Raw genomic sequence first — 11,674 nt, 5'->3', positions numbered from 1 at the left:
GAATGCTCACCAAGTGGAACTGATTCTTTTGGGGCAGCAAAAATGCGCCTCTAAAAAGATGCATCAGCAAATACATTTACAATGCCAGCAATTTTCACCCTCTGTGCTGAGTTTCTTTTTATGCGTTCTCTCCCTCCTAATAGTGGGGGCGTGGATGGTATAGAGTTTATTGTTTAAAACACTACCAACATGAAATGTATAGGTGACTTTTTCTAAAGTGACACTTAACAGTGAACTCCGCAACAGTCCTTAGAAAGACTCTTTTCAAATAGATGGTTTCTGTTACAATTTTTTTTTTGTCTCTATTTCTGTTTGGAGACATACAAGCCTGGTAGGCATAAAGGAGTCAGCTGTGATTTAAAGAAAAAACAAACAAACAAACCTTAAAACTCAAACTAAAATTTTTCAACGTTGTTTGCACATCATAAAATATGCTTTCCCTGAAATGTACTTTCAAAATACAAACATCAGACTCTATATGTTTCTTAGATCCATTTTGGATGTTTATTCAGGGCATTCAGAATAACTATTCATTGCTTCAGAAATAACTCAAATGATAATTCTTTTATTTTTCCTTTTCTATGCAAAGGAAGCAATAGGAAAATATTATATTTTGGGCATGTTTTTACAAAAATATTTAAAAAGATAAATTAATGAAATTCACCATCCATATATACATAACAATCATAATGAAAAGACAGCAATTTAACCTGTTTCTGCAAACGTATCTTCCGATCAACATCCTTTTTATTCAAGAAAATATACATGGAAGGGGCCCATCTTTGTCTTTATAATATCTCTATAATTTAGCAATCTATTTAATATTTCTCTTAGGTCTCTCAAAGGAGTTGCAAATAAAAGCTACTAATTGGTAATTAAATTGATATCTGGCAGTATCTCTTTTTATTACCCATTTCATCCTTTCCATAAAATATACTAGTGACAAAGAACAATATGAAATCTTAAAATAGCATTATAAGCTAAGACTAAGAGGAAATGGTTTACTAGTGACAGAAAAGTTTTCCTAATATCAATGCCAACTAATTATCATCCTGAAAAACTGTTTATATCAACCAGAAAATCTGTCCATCTTCTCTCTACTTTGTTGCACTGCATGTTGACTGACTATTTTTTGCAGTAAAGTTTTGTCCTTTCTACTAGAAACTCTCATACTTCATTCTGATAAAGATCAAAATTCTTAGAAAATAAATAGATAGAAAATTAGGGATTGAGGCTGGCATTGCACCTTTGGCAGGTGAAACCCCACTGAGAAGTATTATCAGAGGCAGTGGAAAGATGGAGGGACCTGCACATTGAGTTTACAGGGAACAGCACTGCTTATATTTACTGCACAGCAAATTCTGCAAATTAATGCTATCATATTTGAGAGATTTACAAATTAGAAAAGTCTTGATTATCATCTTGCATTTTCAAATTGCTGAGCATTTGATTAAGTTAATTAATCTTTATATGTCTCAAGCTCCATATTTAAAAAATTACAACCATAAAATCCTTCCTCGCCTTGTTGATCTGGAGAGCAACACAAACAGGTAGTTTAATATCAGGCGCATAATAAACTTTCAGTACATTGTGGGTTTTTTTGAGGGGGGGGAATGTTTCTTTCGGTAGATGTTATGACACCATTTCAATCAGGTGACAAATGATATTTGAAAGCTTACCAGTCACTGAGATATGGGCCGTGAGCTGGTTATATAGTTGAACAATCTGAGAAAGGGGTTGCCCCAGAATCTAAGTGGACAGGAAGTCGTTACAAAAAATAATCGCGTTCCATGCTTATTGGCAACCCACATAACTGAAAATGTCCTCTATTTTGAAGATTAGAAATCACTTTTTTTTGGAACTGACAAAAATACTACAAATTCAGATCAAGGAAAATTCATGCAGGATGTTTAGATCACTGATAATTATCGAAGGAACAAGAGGAAATAAAGGATGCAAGTTTCAATAGGTTATAAAGATATGTTGCCTTTCAAAACAGTACCCAAAAAGAAGACATCAGGTGACAAAGGCAATAATAAAAAGATAGGAAGATGAATTAAAATAAAAATGTAATGAGATAAAAAGAGGCAATGACAAGATAAGGAAAAATAAAGATAACGGTAAAACAGCAAAATATAAATCCATAAGAGAAAGCTGACATTAAGGAAAATTAATGTAAAGGAAAAATCATAAAAATTCCTCTGAAAGCAAAAACATGATGATAAAAGTGTAATGAGGGACAAGACTAATTCGTTCAATTCATGTTTTCTTCAAATGCATGATTAACCACTTATTGTCAGTAACTATTTCAGGAATGGAGCCACGACAATAAACAAAGCTGTCACAAGTCATCTCTGCTATTGCAATACTTATGCTGAGGTAGGGAGAGATGCAAAATAAATTATACATAATAAATAACTCATGTGACATATAAAAAGGTGACACATTCCATGACCAAAAACAGAAAAGAGTATGGATAATTATAAATTCCATGGGGGTACAAATTTTAAGTAGGGTAGTCAGAATAAATTTCACTTAGGATGTAACATTCAATTCCACTTAATTCAAGTATGAAAGTTAGCATGTGGTTCTCTGCGGGAAGATGTTTCAAAAGACAAAGAACAACCAATACAAATCCCTTGTGTTGGCAGTATTCCTTTTTAAAAAACTAAGGTGCTCTGTGTCTAAATTGGAAAGAATAAAGGAATACATAAAAGAGCTGAGATAGTTTTAAGACCTTGAAGGTCGTTGCAACCATTTTGGCTTTTACTATGTGATTAAAAGTCATTTAAGGGTTTTAAGAAGAGGCTGTAATGAAAGAGGGCATTTAGCCTCTGTGTAGCGGGCAGTCTAGAGGGGCAGTTAGCAAGAGGCAAGGGGGAAGGGGCAATAAAGGTAACAGATGCTAGAGGCTGGGCCCATGTAGGAGTAGTGGGGTGCTTTAAGCGGTGAGAGTCCAGGAGGAGTTTGAAGGCAAAGCCAACATAATTTATTGACAAATTATACATGGGATTTGAGGGAAAGAATAAGAGCTGCCATCCATTGAATTGGAGAAGGCTGTGGGTGCAACAGTTTGTAGGGGAGGATCAGCAGTTCACTTTTGGCCATAATGAGTTTATGATAACTTTTAGACATACTACTAGTCTGTGGTTCATATCTGGACTGGAAAAGTATCTTTGTTAATCCTGGGTAAAGAGATGGTGTTAAAAGCTATGAGAATGGATGATATCACTGAGGTAAGTGTAAGTAGAAAATCACATTCAAAATTAAGAGGTTGAGAGCAATTGGTAAAGAGTGGTGGATTCAGGGTTGACATGTTTACTTTCAGCACATCAAAGGCATGTGTTTACTGTCTTCCAGTGTCTAGTATTTCTGATGTGACGTCAGCGGTCACTAGGTTCTGTGAGTCATTGTTCCTTATATGCCATTAGTTATTTTTTTCCGGTTATTTTAACTATTTTCTGTTTAACTTTGGTTTCAGCAGTTTTTGTTATGATTGCCTTTGTGTGGATTAATTCTACCTGATAGTCATTGAATTCGTGAATTGATACGTTTATATCTTCCACTAAATTTTGAATAAAGTTACTTCTCCAGAACCACTGAGATATTGATGAGAAGTCAAAAAAGTTGTCCTTTGGTCTTCTCGCTCTTAGCAAATATTTGTCTTTCTCTGTGATAAACTCATTTTAGGATATTTGATTTAGAAGGTTTTTCTGTGTTGAGATGTAAATGGAGAATGTGGGTGAAAGCCAATCTCTTGTATTCTGAAAAATAAGAGGGCAAATTCAGGGTAGGTAAACAATAGGCAGAAGAGAGTTAATATGTAAGAAAAAACAGCAGACACAATTGTCAAAAGATGGAAAAAATATTTTAAAAAAATAAATGAAGAGGAAACAAATTTAGTTTGCATTTTCTAAACTCTCTGAACTTCCCTGGCATTTTATTTCCTCACTTTCATAGCAGTTATACCATTTCAGGTAGAATCATACATTTGTCTTAATTTCTTTAGCAGACGGAATTACCTTCAAATCAACTTCCATACAGAAAGGCCTACCACATTCACAGCTTTGTTTTTTTTTAATAGCAGGGATTCAGTATTTCTTGACATTATTGCCCTTAATAAATATTTTAGAAAATGAATGAGTGGGTGAATCAATGAGCTAATGGTTCATGCCAAGTGTTTCCTGGAGAGAAGTAGCTATCACTACTGATTGAGACAATTATTGATATATGATTGCCAGCCTCAGTTGTGTTCTCAGAAATGTATGATAATTCTATTTAAATCCTTACCACTCTCCTCAGTTCACTCTCCATCTTCTCTCTCTTTTTAACACATAAAGCCTCTATTAAACAGAAAATGATGACGTCAGTAAACAGGAACTTTCTCAACTTTCTCACTTTGCCTCCATTTTCACAGCTTTATAGTACAGTGTTTTGTAGTATGCATATACTTCAATTATTGATTATGTGGTTTCTTCCTTGCTGTAGGGGTTATTTAGCATTAATATTTAATTTACCAGTAGGTGGGGATTGTACAGTGTTTTTTTTTTTTTGATTTCTAGAATACAAAATGTTAAGATGATGTATATGTATGGAATTTGAGATTTGGTGAGATTTGTTCTGTGTCCCAGAGTATGCTTTCCTGGACTAAATGGCCCACTATCAGGTGAACAGGAAGTACACTCTGCAACTGCAGAGGCTGTACTCTATCTGCAGTTAGTATGTCAAGTCTGCCAATTTTGTTTTTCACATTTTTCATGAGCTTCTTGATAATTTCTTGCTTATTTTCTTATTTACTGAATGAGTTCTTATGGAATTGTTTATTTCTCCATGTATTTGTGTCAATATTTGCTTTCAACATGCTGAATCTTTATCATTTATCATATAAAATTAAAATTGTTGTGTCTTCTTGATTGATTACCTTTTAATAATTTAGAAATGTTTCATTTCAGTACTGCTTCTTACCTTAAAGTCTACACTGTCTGACATTTGTATAGCTAAAACAACTTTATTTTAGATATGGTTGCATTGGTATATCATCCTTTATTTTCAAATATTCTGCATCCTTATAAATAAGATGTGTCTCTTATAAGCAACAAATAAAAAAAAAAAACTAATCTGGCAATCTCTTTTAGATTAATTAATTCATTATAGAGCTTGTTTTAAATCCATGATTTTACTTTTGGGGTTTTCTAATTTTCCTAACTTCTATATTCTTTATCTCCTTGTCGTATCTTCTAGAGATTAATATCATAATTTTTACTTTTTCATTTTTATCAATTAACTTTCATCATTACAAAACTTTTACTCTTGATTTTGTCACCCCAGGGTTTCATTAGTAATTATTAGGTTATGAAATAAATTAGCCCTTTACCCTTTCACAGACAGGGTGAGTTTTATAGCATTTTAACTCCAATTAATCTTTCCCAACATATTTTCTATTGATGTGTAAAGCCCATAAGACATTTTTCTATTGTTTTTTACAGTCAATATTCACAATTGTATACAGAATTTTAACAATCTATTGATAGTCATTCTTTCCTGCATATCTCTGGATTTGTCTGTCATTGTTTCTTTCAGCATAAACTTCTGCAGTTTTTTTCCTGTGGGTCTACTGCTGATGAATATGCTCATTTACTCTTTGTCTAAAAATGTCCCTATTTGCATACATTTATGACCGATATTTTCAGTAGATATAGAAAGGCTGTTTATTTTCCTTCAGAAATCAGCTTCTTATCTTCTCATTTCCATTGTTTAAGTTGAAAAGTCATCTGTCAGTTTTATGGTTGCTCCTTTGAGAGAATTGTATTTTTTCTGCTCTGTTTCTCATAGTGTCTCCATCCCTTGAACATCAATATATTTATTATAATGTACCAAGTACGTTACTATTTTTATTTATTCTTTTTGATCATCTCAGACTTTGTATATATTCAACTTATAATGTATTTTATCATTTCTTGAAAATTAGATGCTATTATAATTCCAAATAATTATTTTGTCCCATTCTTTCTAGGTCTCTCATTACACAGAAGTTAAAATTTATGGCTTTGTCCAATAATTTTTTTTTTAATTTTCTATTTCTTTTTCCTTCATTCTTCTGTCTAGATATTTTTTCTTGGGACTAATTTTCCAATTTGCTAATTCTTTTTTTAATTTTATCTTCTCAGATATTGAACCTACCTAACATGTTTTCTATTTTAGTCAATACAAAATAAAATCCTAACATTCTCATCTGGTCCTCTTACTCCTTTTTAATTTTTCCTTTTTCTTTTTCTCCTTGTCCTCCTGCTCCTCCTCCTCCTCTTCTTCTTCCTCTTTTACATTTTCCAGTTTTCTACTAAAATGCTCCATCTTGTACTCTGTTTCATCAGTATTAAGCATTGTTATTTTTAAATCTGTATTTGATAATTGGAGTATCTGTATAGCTTGTTGTTCTGGTTTTTTCATCTCATTTTCTCTTCTTTTTTTGTCCTCATTTCTTTTAAACTCTTTGATGTGGTTGGCAACTATTATAGAATGTGGGACCTTTGAGATATAAATTGAGGTCATGGTTCATTTAACTTCTTCTTTGATAAAGAATCTACTCCTCCTTAAGGGTTGCAGCTGGTATAGGAATAGTTCTTCTAAGGGTGATCATGATTTGAGATGATTTGACACTTCAATTGAGTCTTAGAAACTGGTCTATTTCTAGATTAGCCTCCCTTTTTTTTTTTTTTTTTTATGCATTGGCAGGCACTGGGAATTGAACCCGGATCTCCAGCATGGCAGGTGAGAACTCTGCCTGTTGAGCCACGGTTGTCCTCCCTATCCTCACTTTTATATGCAGAACTATCAGGATCCAAATTCAGGGAATTTTTCCAATGTACTAAGGAGCATTATTCCTTAGTACTAAGGAACATTGTTCCTTAGTAGACCTGAAGTCCAGTTTTTTTGGTTTTGGTTTTTGTCTTTGTGTTTGATTTTGTTGTTGTTTGGTCTGTATTTCCTTATGAGATGTCTCAGTTCCTCAGTTGATAAGCCACTATTTTGGGATTGGTACATGCCTCAAGGGAAGAAAGTATGCTACATATTGCACCAACTCTCTCCAATTCCTTTCATTCTAGATCTTGACCCTTCAAGTTTTGCTTGGATACCATGCAATGCCTTCACCTATGTTTTAAAGATTTTGTCCAACTTTTTATAACTTCTGTTTGTTTGTTTTTATGGGAGAGTTTTTCTGCAGCAAGATGATGCCATATTTATTCTGGGTGTCTCTAAATTTACTCACTTTTTGTTGAATTTGAGTTTTTCCGCCTAGTGTCAATACTCCATAAGTGCATGGGAATTAATAATATTTCACCTGTTTCTGTATTGCCCTCAAGTTGAAAATCATCTTAATAATATTTCATTTCTATATTTGCTTAGTTTTTGGCTTACAACCATTTTTTATATTCGTTTTTTGATGGCTTAATAATTTATTTTATATTTTCCTTTTGGAGGTTTGCCAAGGAAAAGTTGATATACTGCTGGAAACAACAAGGTGTTTAAAACATATTCACTATTTTAAAAGTAATGTATTTAAAAATAGCTGAGTGGGACACAACATGGCAAAGAGAGGTGTGGGGTCTGGCCCCCAAAAGAGGGTTGAGCAGAAAACTGGCACAGTTTTTTATGAAATTATAGAAAACTGAATATGGTCATAGCCAACAGCAAAAAGCTCAAGAGGGGAAACTGGAAATCAGTGCTGTGTTTTCGGTCAATGACAGTTCTCTTGACTTTCAGTCTTCACTGGCATCATCTGGCATGAATAAAATGCTTCCTTCAGTTCCAGCTTCAGCTGTTTGAGTTTCCCATTCCAGCTGTAAAAGAATCCTCCAAAAGGGGCACTGCTTATCAGAAGAAAGGGTCTACTCAACTATTCTGATCAACCCGCTGCCTCACTGGATATGCAGCTCCACCTGTCCATCCACCACCTCTTCCCACCAAGAAAAATGCTCAAAGTTTCTTTAAATCCAAAAGGTGTAATCAGTGCCCAGTTTGAAAATACCACCACTAGTAAAGATTTTTACAATCAGTCATGTTTGTCAACATCTAAACTAAAAAGGACCTAGTGTTACCATAAATGCAAATAGCATTTCAACCAAGTGCAGTATGTGTCAGAAGAATGCTGTTACTCGACATGAAGTTAACTATCAGAATGTAGTCCATAAACTTTGCAATGACACCTGCTTCTCTAAGTTAGATACTGTTAACAACCTCGCCATGAACTGTTGTGAGAATTGTGAAGGTTACTGTTACAGTGGCTCGGGTCAGTGCCACATGCTTCAGATAGAGGGCCAGTCTAAGATGTTGTATAGTCCAACCTGTGTCACCACATACAAGCAGAGAGCCAAAATTACACCATGTACACTTTGCAAATAATTGAGCTTCTCAGCAGAAATTATTGAAAACACCAGTAGCTTAGGGTAAAACAAAGCTTTCTTTTCTGTTAATTGCTTACCTGTTTGCAGAATTAAAATTGTTACTTCTGCAGGTGATCAAGTTCAGTGTAACAGTTGTAAAACCTCAGCAATCCCTTAGTATAGCCTAGCCATATCAGATGAAAGTATATGCAACTTCTGTAGCTTCAGTTGTGTGGTAGCTTCCCAGAATTTGTTCAAAATACCAACAGGAATGAATTCTTCAGTAGTGCCTTTGTCTCAAGGCCAAGTTATTCTAAGCATACCCACGGGTTCAATAGTGTTAGCAGGAGGAGGTATCACCTCTGCTGTTTCTCTGCCCTCCACTAGTAGCTCTGATGCAGCTGGTCTCCAGAGTCTTGCTGTCCAATCCCAATATGGTGAGTTTACATGAAGTGTTGTCAAACTCAAGCATCTGTCCTGAAACCATCTTTTTGCCACAAAATTCAAACTCCTTGACTAAAAGGCTAAAATGGTTTAGTTCTGTGGCAAGTATTGTTCTGATAAATATAAGAAAATAAATAATGTATTGGTAATGTGTGAATATTGTAAAATTGAGAAAAGTATAAAAGAGACTGTGTGATTCACAGGTGCTGACAAATCATGCTGTAACAAAGGTTGCAAATTGCTGTATAAACATGACTTTGCAAAATACTGGGAAAATCACTGTAAGATGTGCAGTCATTGTTTACAGACATCTCCCAAATTGGTACAGACTTTGGTACAGAATTGGAGGGAAGGTGGAAAAGTTCTGTTGTGAAGAATGCTCAAATATACAGTTTTCTTCTATCATATGGCCAGATATGATGGTTGTAAGGGACAGGGGAAACTCAGTGAATCCTTGAAGTGGAGAGGAGAAATACATGTTTGTAACATGCTTTGTATCTTGATGTCCTGTAATCAGCAAAGTATGTGTGGCCTACCTTCATAAAACAGTGCGGAAAGTATTTCCAAAGTGCAAGCTGCTTCAGTGGGTCCCCCATCTCTAAGAAAAGACTCAACTCCAGTTATAGCTAATGCAGTATCACTGGCAAGTGCTCCTGCTGCCCAGCCCACAGTGAATTCTAGCAGTGTATTACACGGTGCAGTTCTGACAGTAACAGAGAAAATTATTGAGAATGCAGGTACATAAATAGATGCCTGGAAACTACCACCTTTCCAACCTCCAAGGCTTTTGAAGAACAAAGCTTTACTGCACAAACCATCATGCAAACTAAAGTCACTTCTTGTAAACCAAATAACTAAACAAAGGATAGCCAGACAGAAGACATTCCAAATCAATCCCAAATCATTGTGGTACCAGTTCCTGTAAAGTGTTTGTGCCCATACCTCTTCATCTTTATACTAGGTATGCTCCAGTCCCATTTGTAATTTCAGTTCCAATGCCTGTCCCCATGTTTATTCCATCCTCATTGAATAATGAAGATAATGTCACTGAGAGTATTGAAGACATTCAGGAAGAGCTCCCCATGCATCCATTTGAAGTTGATCTTCTTGAGATGGCAGAAATGATTGCAGAAGATGAAGAGAAGGAGAGGGCAGGCCACTGTGGCTCAGCAGGCAGAGTTCTCGCCGCCTGCCATGCTGGAGACCCAGGTTCATTTCTTGGTGCCTGCCCATGTAAGGAAAAAAAAAAGAGGGAGAGAAGGAGAAAACTTTGTCCCAGGGAGGTTCCCAAATTTCAGAACAAGAACTGTTTCTAGACATCAAGATGTTTGTAAAAAGAACAAGGCAGTACATAGAGTGGTGATTTTGAATCTGAGGCAGTATCTACTCTATATAGTTGAGAAAAAGAACTGAGTCATTATGCCTTAAAGTCAAAAACTGTGCAAGAGGCTGATTCAGACTTGAAACAGTTCTTAAAAGAAGAAACTGAACAGGATCTGAAAGCAGATTTGTCATCAATATACTTTGACCCACTTAATAAAAGACAGGGCATCCAGTCACATTTCCCAATAAGACAATGACACAGAGATGGCTTCCCCCAGCCCAGAGGAGGAGGATGGAAGAAGTCTGTAGTGGCTGTGGAGCCCAGGAGTCTTATTCAGGGAGCCTTTCAAGGGCGCTCAGTGTCTGGGATGACACTGAAGTACATGTATGGGGCAAATGCCTAGAAGAACTGGGTTCACTGGAAAAATGACATGGAAGAACAAAGAGAACTGAAATGTGGAGGAGTTGAACTTGCCTCCTCTAGCCCATGTCCTGACCCCTTAGGAAGTGCTCCAGACCATGCACTCTCTCAAGAATCCTTAAGTCAGTTTTTAGAGTACTCTCTTTAAGCTGAAAAGAGATATTCTCTCCTGCACTTTTGCTGAGTTAAGTTTGGACTTATGGCAGTTTATTCAAGAAGTACTGAGACCAAATGGTGAAAAATACGATCCAGACAGTATCTGATATTTGTGCCTTGGAATTCAGCAGTACCTGTTTGAAAATGGTAGAATAGATAACATTTTTACTGAACCCCATTCCAGATTTGTGACTGAACTTACCAAACTGTTGAAAATATAGGAACCGACAATTCTGCATAATGGTTATATGTTCTCTCACATTAAAGAGGAGCATTTGTGGGAGTGCGAACAGTTGGGTGCTATCCCTGCAGAATACTACAGCGCACCCAGTCCTGATTTCATGAGTTTTCAGAACACTCTCACACGTTCTGAAAGTACGAAGCAGAGGCATGATGCACTTTACCTTCAACCCATGCGTTCCTGTGTCCCGAATAGCCCCATGTGGTACTCCATGTTCTTGATAGACCCTGGGAACTGAGACACTGTGTTAACGCATATCCTCATGGTGAGGAAGGTACATGAAGAACTTGCCAAAGTCAAATATGAAACCTCTGATGCTGAGTTACCGGATTAAAATGGAAGTGAGTTTCCTATTTTCATATATATTGATACGCGCCAAACTGGGAATGCATCTAGCCATTGGAAAACAGTATATCAACCCAAGTCCTCCTGACTTGATTATGAGATCATGGAAAATAGCCCACCTGTGAACCACAGAGTGGATGCACAAATGAAAACTAAGGAGTTAGAAATTCTGTCCTTTGTCAGTGATATCTAGTTCTTAGACATCTCCAGAATGACTAACCAATTTCCCTTATTTGTGATGTATTAGCTTATTTGTTTGCAAATAATACATTGTGGATATTTTTAAGGAAAACTTGTATAAAACTCTACCATAGTAACCCTTAGATCTTAGAGAGGACTTGAAATGACACCTTGGCTGCAATA

General features: G+C 35.8%; 1 pseudogene; it reads left to right on the top strand.

Moving 5' to 3' along the window:
* The first annotated feature begins 7,782 nt into the window (after window positions 1–7,782).
* LOC143681358 (zinc finger MYM-type protein 4 pseudogene) lies at window positions 7,783–11,300 on the top strand (annotated as a pseudogene).
* Window positions 11,301–11,674: the final 374 nt, after the last annotated feature.

The sequence above is a fragment of the Tamandua tetradactyla genome, chromosome 1, assembly GCF_023851605.1.
Source record: "Tamandua tetradactyla isolate mTamTet1 chromosome 1, mTamTet1.pri, whole genome shotgun sequence".
Lineage (NCBI taxonomy): Eukaryota > Metazoa > Chordata > Mammalia > Pilosa > Myrmecophagidae > Tamandua > Tamandua tetradactyla.
This window is presented reverse-complemented; position numbering and strand designations above follow the sequence as displayed.